At 40.9% G+C, this 10,404-nt stretch overlaps 1 long non-coding RNA gene across 1 annotated transcript in view; it reads left to right on the forward strand.

The window, feature by feature from the left end:
* Positions 1–318: 318 nt before the first annotated feature.
* Positions 319–10,404, forward strand: part of LOC133498447 (uncharacterized) — a 13,034-nt gene continuing 2,948 nt past the window's right edge. The window contains exon 1 of the long non-coding RNA XR_009794317.1: positions 319–421. This is a non-coding gene — a long non-coding RNA (uncharacterized LOC133498447). The remainder of the gene's footprint in view (positions 422–10,404) is intronic.

The raw sequence follows: 10,404 nt of genomic DNA on the forward strand, positions 1-10,404 counted from the left end.
GGTCACAGATTACCTGGAACCCATCAGAGCAGAATTTGGTGTTGTCACTATTCATTCAATCACAGTCCACAAGGTACTTTTCCAGGTAGAAGTGAACTGTAATCCACTGTGGAAACTTAGCATTTGAATGTATTAAACAAAAATATGCTTGAGATACTTGGCCCCACAAATACTGTACTCATTTACACATAGTGTTTTAACACAAGTAGTCATCTTTTGCTTTGAAGTGTTGCCTAATGTGTCCTTTTTTGTACTTGAAAGCACCCAAGGTCAGTTTGGTCTCCCTGGCAACCGTATAATACATTTGGCACATTCTCAGGCTATTTAATCAACACTAGCTCTCTGTGCTTCAGATGAACATGGACACCCTTTTTATCGCTAAAACTGCTGAGTGGAACACCACCTACAACCCCTAAAAAGTGTAAGTAATAGACAGCAGGAAGATATGGCTTGTGAAGGTGATGGTGGCACTTAGTGAAAAAGGGAGAGCGTCACGATTGCCGTGAGAAAGTACTCCATGTTGCCTTATTGATTAGACTTTACAATAGGCACCCCAAAATACATCTATTTGTATATGACCAGTGCAGCAAATCTGCTTTTTGAAAAAGGACAGGGAATAAACAATCAACAAACATTCTACCATCTGATTTCCAATCCATTTAAAGACTTCACTTCCAATTTGAACAATAACAGGCAAGGAGAAAGTGTTGGGGGGAGAAGGGAGCGGTACAAGGGGATTTTGCATCTCATCTGGTGACAGTCAGGTATGTTGTTATCATTGTGTGCTGCCCTCTAGTTTATCTCCTTGCAGAAGATAACAGCTCGCTCCACGTGACCATAGGGCCAGTCGGCCAATTATCTATGTGCCCTCTATCCAATGTGATTGAAATCAGGCTGTCCCCTCTTTGCTGCCCACTCTTGCCTGCGATCAATCCTTTCCAGCTTTAATACAAAACACGCCCTTAATAAAATAAATAGCTCATATTTTGGATTTGTACTGAAGATAAGGTTTGACCATACAAAAATAAGGGAATGCTGATAGCGGGAGGGAACATAATATGGTGGATAAGTGGGTAGATTGCCCAAATGTTGTCGACTTTTAATAAAATGTGAAATAACCTGGTAGGTCCACTTTCAAATGTTGTGCTCACCCAGTTCTATTCACAGGACCAAGTTGTTGACATATGAGTCATCCACCTATTCCTTTTCTTTACCACTTATCTTGTTCATGGGTGCGGGTAAGCTGGTGCCAATCCAAAATGACAACCAGCTGACTTTAGGCAAAAGGATACACCCATACAGCCACCCATCCGTATCTGCAGCATGGTGTAAAAAGTAACAGACTATTCAAAGAACACAATGTTCTTGCATTTTTGAGATTGTCGGGTGAAACCTTCGGCTAGCTACAAATGTGTACCGAATGGACGGCAACAATAGCAATATGAAATGCAAGTATGAGGGAATATCTCACAAGGAACAGCCATCCATCCATTCATCCATTTTTCTAAGCTGTTTATCCTCATAAGTGTCACGAGAGTACTGGAGTCTATCGCAATTATCTTTGGATAGGAAGTGTGGTACACCCTGAACTGGTTGGCAGGCAATCTCAGGGCACATGTAAGGGAACAACCATTGAAACTCACTTTTAGGGGCAATATAGGTTCTTCAATTAACCTATCATGCATGTTATGGGGATACAGGATAAGGAAAGGAGAGGAATGAAAATAAGATGGAGTATCCATGCATAAATGAGAGGGGTGGAGGAGGAGTGAAGCTACAGGGAGAAGTGATAGCGAGGGTGGATGACTTTAAATACTTGGGGTCAACAGTCCAGAGAAATGGCGAGTGTGGTAAGGAAGCGAATAAACAGGTCCAAGCAGGTTTGAATGGGCAGAGGAAGGTGTCAGGTGTATTACGTGCCAGAGGAGTGTCTCTGCTAGGGTGAATGTCAAGGTTTACAAGACTGTGGGGAAACCAGCCTTGATGTACGGATTAGAGACATTGGCACCGGAGAGACAACAGGAAGCAGCCTTGGAGGTGGCAGAAATGAAGACGTTGAGTTTCTCTCTAAGAGCGACCGGGTTGGATAGCCTCTTCAGAGGGATGGGCAAGGTTACCGTGCTTTTCGGCAGTGCGCTACTTTTTTCCAGTACTGTGAACCCTGTGGTATATTTAAAGATGTGGCTAAAACGTGGATTTTTTTTTTTAAACATACAACAAAAACTTGTTTGAAGAAAATGGTTAAACCATGACCATTCTCTATAATGCACTCAGGTTTGGGAATGAGCAGATGACTCTGATGTGTAGAAGAAGACTTTACCTTCAGCGCACAGAGAAGAAGAATCCTCAACCTCAATTTTGTGTAGAAGAAGAACAATCTATCTCAATTGTGATTAGAAAAGGTAAAGCTACATCCAAAGAAGGCAAGTGGAGGTAGTCAGGCTGCTAGTGCTGAAAAATGGAAAGTTCACCGTAAAACTGTTGACTTTAAGAAAGAATTGATAGCCAAATATGAAGAGTATCTGAAGAAAACGTTAAAGGAGGGGATGTTGTCCGATGAGGCTAAAGGCAAGAAGGATGTCCGAAGTGCTGACATCAAAGCCATATGTGCCAAATGGAACAAAATCCATAATTTTGTTGAACTTCATCACCCCAATAAAGATGAATGTAGCAGAGGACAGCAAAATTTTGATGTGATGAGCCACTTCAGAAAAGTACTTAAAAGAAAGCAGAAATAAATGACATTAGATTCGTTCTTAATGAAAAGGGGTGATTAACCCCCACGAAGACATTTCATAGTTGTTGAAACATTTCTGCATTTTTGTTTAACTCGAGTTACGAATGTTTTTGTGTTACTTTTTGTAAATATAAAAAAAATGTCCCCCCCCCCTTGTTGTTGCTTGTTTAAAGTTATTCTGCCCTTTTGTTCATAAAAAAAAAAAAAAGTTTACAAGGCTGGTAGCCGAGTCACTACAGATACGGCAATCCACTCCCAGCCTCTCTACTATTAAAGCATGCATTTTAAGGAAAATGCTTTAAAAAGTCAATTTTTTTAGGCTTGTAACACATTATTTCTTTTTCTATTCATTGTAATGGGAAACATTGATTCGGTTTTTGAACAAATCACTTCTCAAACCATTTTCTGGAAAGCATTGTGGTTGAGAACAAATGCTTTACTGTACTATCACGAAGGGACTAAAATGCTGCACTGATACTTGAGGAGAAAGCACAACTTCAGCGGTAACTTGAGATGAAAATCACAATGAGAGCAACAGAGCAACTGAAATGGTTTCTGATGGAGACTTTATAAAGCTCTTCAACTCCAATAGTGAAGACAATGACTTTAGTAGTGTCAGTGAAGAGGAGGAGGGGAATAGAAACTGACTTTATGTTCGAGACGTTTTACTGAGCGTTACAGTCACTGTTTGGAAACAAGGTATCTCAATAAATATTTACAAAGTCTTTCTATGTGAATATCTAATTTCACAAGGAACCTTTATGTATATACAGTATTTGGTTTATAGTCCAGCTATGGATGGAAAAGAAAAAAAAAAACACTACAAAGAGTGGGCACTGCATATCAACCGGGCTCTCGGTAGATGTTTTGGAGACACAGTATTATCTGACAGTGCAACCAGCATTACCTCTTATTTACAGCACTTACTTAATTCCTTGGTAGAGGTGTTGGCTGGGCCATGGTTGGTGTGATTTTTGTGTTTTGTCATGTGTCTATGTGCCACAAAAATGCTTTGTGTGTTTGATCAACTCTCTCACCCAAATGCACGACTCCAGAGACAGCAGACAGTACAGAGGAAACCTTTATTCGGTCCAAGGTCTGAGATAAGGCAGACAGTCCAAACATTCAGAAGTAATAATACGTCAGGCTTACGAGGGTGGTCAGTGGACAGGCGTGGGTCGGTGCACGGAGAGCAGAAGTCAGGCAAACAGGAGTGCGGGAACGAGGCATCAAGGACGACGATCTAGCGGAAGACAAGTCGTCCCCCAAATCCTATATATACTGGGCGTCATCAACTGTAACACGGTGCAGGTGTTCTCTGACTAATTGACCCCTCCGTGCAGGGCACTTAACCACGCCTCCTGAAGTGACGTCACGCCACATGCGCTGACGTAGGACAAACAATTCCTAAAAAATGCCAAATACAATACAATACAATACATTGTTAGACGTGCAGACGCCATGCTTCTGATTTCATTCAAACATTCACACGTAGCAATGTTATGCTAGCGAAGAACGTCTCAGTCATTTATACGAGACGTGTATTGAAACTCAAATATAGGGCACATCTTCGTGCAAACACAGTCTGGTTAAGCTTCGGCCGCGAGCCGGCAAGAAAGTGACACATTTGTGCAGTCCGATCATCGCTAAATATCGCTCAACAAAGAATAAGTGTGACAATCGTTCACACGTAGCGGTGTTATGGTAGCGGAGAACGTCTCATTCATTTATACGAGATGTGTATTAAAAATCAAATTTAGGGCATATCTTCGTGCAAACACAGTCTGGTTAAGCTTCGGCCATGAGCCAGCAAGAAACCGACACGTTTGTGTAGTCCGATCATCGCTAAATATAGCTCAACAAAGAATAAGTGTGTCAATCGTTCACACGCAGCAGTGTTATGCTAGCGAAGAACTTCAAATTAATTTATACGAGACATGTATTGAAAATCAAATATAGGGCATACCTTCGTGCAAACATATCTGTTCCGGTTGATATTAGATGGATTTAGTTGATGCGGTCTTCCACAAAGTTTGATCCATCGAAGGCATTTTTCGTACTGGGTCTTCGGTTTTGGAAAGGGTACGAATCGAACTCCACCAACTAGCCTTTCAGGATACCTGTCGTCACTATTACAAAGTCCGTGACTACACCTCTTAACCATATTTTTTTGTTAAATAACCCAAATATGCGATAAAACGCGAACAAAACCTATACTGGACCATGCAATGTTGTCTGAGAAAATGGCGGGAGCAAAAACGGGCTTTGGTTTATGCAGATCTCTGGCCTCTGATTGCAATATCCACGGAGGGGTCAATTGGCTGGCCAAGCCCAGCCTGGGCAGGAAGCCAGGAGCATGACAGTGTCCTAACATTCACCACCATTTGAGGCGGAAAAGGAGAGGACCACCCACCAGGAGAAAAACTGTCATGTTCCAACCCACTGGTTGTCATTCAGATGAAAGGTGGACTTACCATTGGCCCAGAACTATAAGGGGGGAGATGAGGGGTGGCTCACGCAATGCGATGGCTGGCCTCTAAAACAGCATGATTTTTGTAAGAAAGGGAACAGGTTGTAAAAAAATTTAAATAGATTTTTACATCCTTCATTTGTATAATTTTGCATCCTTGGTTTATTTTGATGAAAGGATGCCATATACAGGATAAGAATACCTACAAAATGCAGATGATTTCTTTAATGATCATTTTTAACGTTGATGTAATGTCTGATTTTAGTGATTCTTCACACTAATATTGTGCCGCTGAGAAGGACAACCAATCAACAGGACTTACAACAGTAGGAATCAGTTAATCAAATTTTTAGAAAATAAATGTGCATTCATGAACAATTCAGTGGACAGACTGCACTTCTTTCCTTTTTAGCTAAAAAATATTAATGAAAATCAATGTATGATTTGTTTTTCTTGTGCGCTCCCATCACACCACTGAGTGAGCTACATTTTGGAGCTGAAGAGTGAGAAAAAATCAGAATACATTAGTTAGGAGACACGCATAGGAGTGGTTCATACAGTGTTCACCTAAATATATACACCCACACACAAATCAACTATTTCTGGAAGCGCTTGTGTGCCTCTGAGAATGCATGTATGTGTGTGCATCAGCCATCTGACTCGTTCTTTGTCCTTTTTGTCCCTCTGCCACTTCTCTCTCAGAAAGCCAGGAAAGATCACATTAAGTGGGCCTACTGTTGCGCAGCTGCATTTGGCTGAGTGCTGAGGGAGATATGGGGCAAGGCATTACTCTAAGTCAGTCCCAAAAGGCTTGTGACAATCCAAAAACAACAAGGCCAATGTAATTCACTCCGCCAGACATCCTCACTTCAGTGGTTCCAGGCCTGTCAGAAACAGTTTTTACCCCTTGTTTTTTGTTGTTTTTGGTATTTTTCTAAATTTTGAAAGATGTCCTATTTGTGAGTCCGTGTTGAAAAAGTCCAGATGTGCGACACATTGTTTGAATTAAATAAGAAATAATTGGAAGTTTCTTCTTCATTTAAGTGGGGATATTGAAGGTCAAGTGTCGTCAAACGGATGATTTTTGGTATATTATTAATGAAAAACCCACAACCAATATGGTCCCATGTGTTTTTTCACCACAAAACATGATTTTAACGTATACAGCTTTTTGTAACTCCCGCCATGAAAATCCTCTCGAGGGATTTGTTTTCGAGAAGAAGCAGGAAGTGATGTACACGACAGAGGCGCCCCCTAGTGGACTTGTTTGTTTCCATTAGTTTTACCTCCGGGAAGGTAGCTCATTGTTCCTTCGTGTTAGCCAAAATGCCGGCTCATTGCATTGCCGGACATTTCTTGAACACTCGGGAGAATGGAATTACCCTTCATAAGTTTGAAAGAGACCCTGTTTGTTGTGAAAAATGGATTGCACGGGCGCAGAGGACGAGAGCTTTGTGGGTTCCAAATAACAGGTAGATGTGTATACAGCTAAAAAAAAAAATAGTTTGGGGCGGACCACGTAATCGGTCTCTCTCATAACGTAGCAAAAGATCTGTGTATGAAATGTGTTGAAGTGCGCATACAGCTACTAAAAAAAAATAATAGTTTGGGGCAGACCACGTAATCGATCTCTCTCATAACGGAACAAAAGATCCGCGTTTGAAATGTGTCGATGTGCGCGTCGCCCAGCCAACAATGTCTCAATAGTGTTCATAGAGTACTGCGGCAACTTTGAACACACGCCTAAAAGCAACATAGCTAGGCTCCACCTCCTCATTATATGCCACCACGGGCGCCGAAACTCAGCCACACCGGCTTAGGCGCCGCGTTCGGCGGTCACAGCTTCTGCGAAGGCTGCGCGTCGGGCGCGACGGGGGCGGCTCTGAAAAACCCAGCTAAGAATGCGTTACTCAGTCGCGTGCGCGCATAAAGCGCCCGGCCTCGACTGTGACTAAAGCAGCACCGCTCGGCTCTGTCATAAGCCACCCCGCCGGCTGCGATGAGCCACGATGGCTCATCTCCGCCGCGGGAGTGGATCGAATGGGATGCGGTTTGGCCATGATCGGATATCATCTGAATATGGCTCGAAACAATAGTGTACTATTGCCCTGAGGGCTCGAAACAATAGTGTAATATTGCCCCTGTAACTTCACTCGGTTGTGTGGTGTTGTCCTTTTCGAAAAGAGCTTCAGTGTCAGAAGGGGCATCAGAAAAATGCGAATATCTCTGTTGTTCGCCTTCCATAGTAGCAGCCACTTAGGGTTTAGGGTTAACGGCGGAAGTGACGTTGACGTCAAGGACAGAGGACGCGACTAATATGGCGACCACTTGGATGTCGAGGGACACAAAATTGCGCAACTTTGTGCATGGATCTCCGCTAACTTTTTTTTTCCGTATAGACATTGAAGTGAATAATGTTATATGTATTTTTCATTACAACATCTATTTTAGAATGTTTATAGGGATGACACCCGGGCTTTAAATAGTACTGTTTAGGATGACGATAACCTAAGTGGAGAAAGACTTTTTAACGATCTGATTGGCTTGATCGGCTTCAGTCGATAATTGGCAGTTTATGCTGATTGGCTGAGTGGCTTTAATATCATAATTCGCTTATCTGATCACTGACCACAAAAAACATTTACTGTCACAGTCACTGTGATTTGATGGGCACGTATGTGCCCACGTGCCACCGCAATCGCAAATCTGTGCAGTCAATCACGAAAAATCACGCGCCTAAAATTTGTTACGAGTAGAAATATATAGATATTGAAATATGTCGCATATTTTGTGAAGTCTTGCCATTAATTACCGTGTGTATTTCATAAACGTTGGTAACAAAACAAGCCTGATCCTAAACAATCAGTATTCACCCGTAAACAGGAAATGCAAGTTAACCCTACTGAGCATGTTCAGAATTTATCCCAAAAGAGGACGTTCCGAGCTTCTTTACGTTCTGTGAGCGCATTTACGTCGAAAGTCATCAACATCATGAGCCATGTCAAAGGAAGTTCAGTTACACTGAAAACATTTCTGGGATATAACACAGGTAATGTTTCAGTATCTAATTATAATCAGTATGAGATTATGATTTAGTTGACTTGATCTAAATTCTAACATTACACTTGTTTGTCCATATATGTAAATGCGAACATTTTTCTCGTGGTACCGCATTATCTTGAAGTTGAAAACCTTTCCCCTCTACATGCTTTAGGAAGATATAGATTATCTACTGCAAGATTTCATCAATGGATTGACAATAGATACCGCTGTAAATTGTGCAAGATTATGACAATACATCATGATTGCTGACAGGAATGTTTGTTCCACTATATCTCTAGCTTGTTGCCACTTACGCCGATTATGTTGAAGTAAACTTTCAGCATTTTCAAAACATCTCAGGTATAGACCGTTCGTGTTTATTCCTTGACAGGCCAGTGCATTTAACTTTTCTTCAGATTAAGTTTGTCAGATCAAGAATTTTTATTGATGAAAAATTTTAAATACCATTTTATATCATGTTCTACTAATATCAGTTTATTTTATTTTATTTTATTAGAATTTATCATTTCTGAGTTTGAAATTTTGATTTTCTATTTTACTTATGTATTTGTATATTTTATTTTAATTGACAGTTATGTCATATCAATCTGTTTACAAAAAAATTGAAAAACAATGTTTTTCCCCCCTAATTCAGTAATATAGTGGTATTCCAGCCCCAATCATCTGTTATTATTAGATGGCCAATAAAATTTGATTTTAATCTTGTCCGTGGCAAAACATTCAGCGGTATGGGACTTTTTTTTAAGGACAGACAGACAAACAGACAGACAGACAGACAGACAGACAGACAGACAACACATAATGCCTGGATCAGATTTCAAGACAAATTTGGTCTTTTAGGATTGACCTATGTCAGTCAACTCCAATAAAATCTTGTATTTAAATACCACCGCATCCCGTCTTTTATGAACACAGGAGCTTGTCTTGTCGAATCAAACACCAGCTAATGACACTCATAACCATGGTGACGACAACAATAATGTATTGTGTGTGTGAGAGAGAGAGCGAGAGAGAGAGAGAGAGAGAGAAGAGAGAGAGACAGAGAGAGAGAGAGAGAGAGAGAGAGACAGAGAGAGAGAGAGAGAGACAGAGAGAGAGAGAGAGAGAGCGGGTGGGAGGTTTGTGATTTGGTCAAGTATGGGAGCAATACGATGTGATACTCTTTGTTTTGGTGCGGAAACAATGCAACAGTGAAATTTAGGTGATGTTGCTTATCCTAAAGAACCTTGATTTGACTTGACTTGACCTAATTCTATAAAAACCCCTTTTCAAAAATGCAAAAAAAAAAAAAAAAACCCGCTTATCTCTTAGAATTGCTCCTTTACAGCACTGTCAAAAGTCAAGCTATATTTTACACTGTATATTAAGTATGTTTTCAAATGTATTATTTAAATAGAGCACAACTATTTATTTTGTAGATTGAATAATCTGCACAAAAAACATCAGTTGAGAGCCAAGGGAGGGTCTAGCACACGGTACCATTCAAGGTAGGACTCCCACATGCAGCACTTGTTTTTTTTTTCCTTTTCTTTTTTTCTCCTAACAATCTCACTGCTTGCAGAGTGCTGGCTGACTTTTTCAGCTTGAAGTCATAATGATTTGCCTATCTCAAATGGGGTCATAACAGGCTTTTTGTCCTCTTGACTGTTTATTTTTGGGGTCAAAAAGTACCAACACTGTATTGTATAAGTAGAAACAGTTTGCTGACATATGTAGCCCGTTAGGATTGGCCTCCTTTAGGCACATATCTTAGATCGGTTCAGGCCTGACCCTTTGTTGTCGACTGCTGTAAACGTTACACTACTACACCCTTTAATTTCTCTCATCTATGTATCCAAAAAAACTAAAGACTGTCGAGTCATAGCAGAAACACTGAGACATTATTAGGCTGTGTCACACCCTCGTGAGGGTGTAGACAGGGTAGACTGGATAAAAGGAGGGAATAAACTGGGGACAACAGGCACTCTTCAGCTGCCGTGCGCAGTTTTGGTCTTCCACTGCTGTGATGTCAACTCTTCTGACATTAAACATCCTTAAATGACAAAATACCGTTCTCTGACAGTAAATAACAATGTTAGTAAAGAAGACATACGAGGAAAAGATTTAGTGAAAGTATGAAACAGAACTTTCCAGA

This window comes from Syngnathoides biaculeatus, chromosome 3 (assembly GCF_019802595.1).
Source record: "Syngnathoides biaculeatus isolate LvHL_M chromosome 3, ASM1980259v1, whole genome shotgun sequence".
Lineage (NCBI taxonomy): Eukaryota > Metazoa > Chordata > Actinopteri > Syngnathiformes > Syngnathidae > Syngnathoides > Syngnathoides biaculeatus.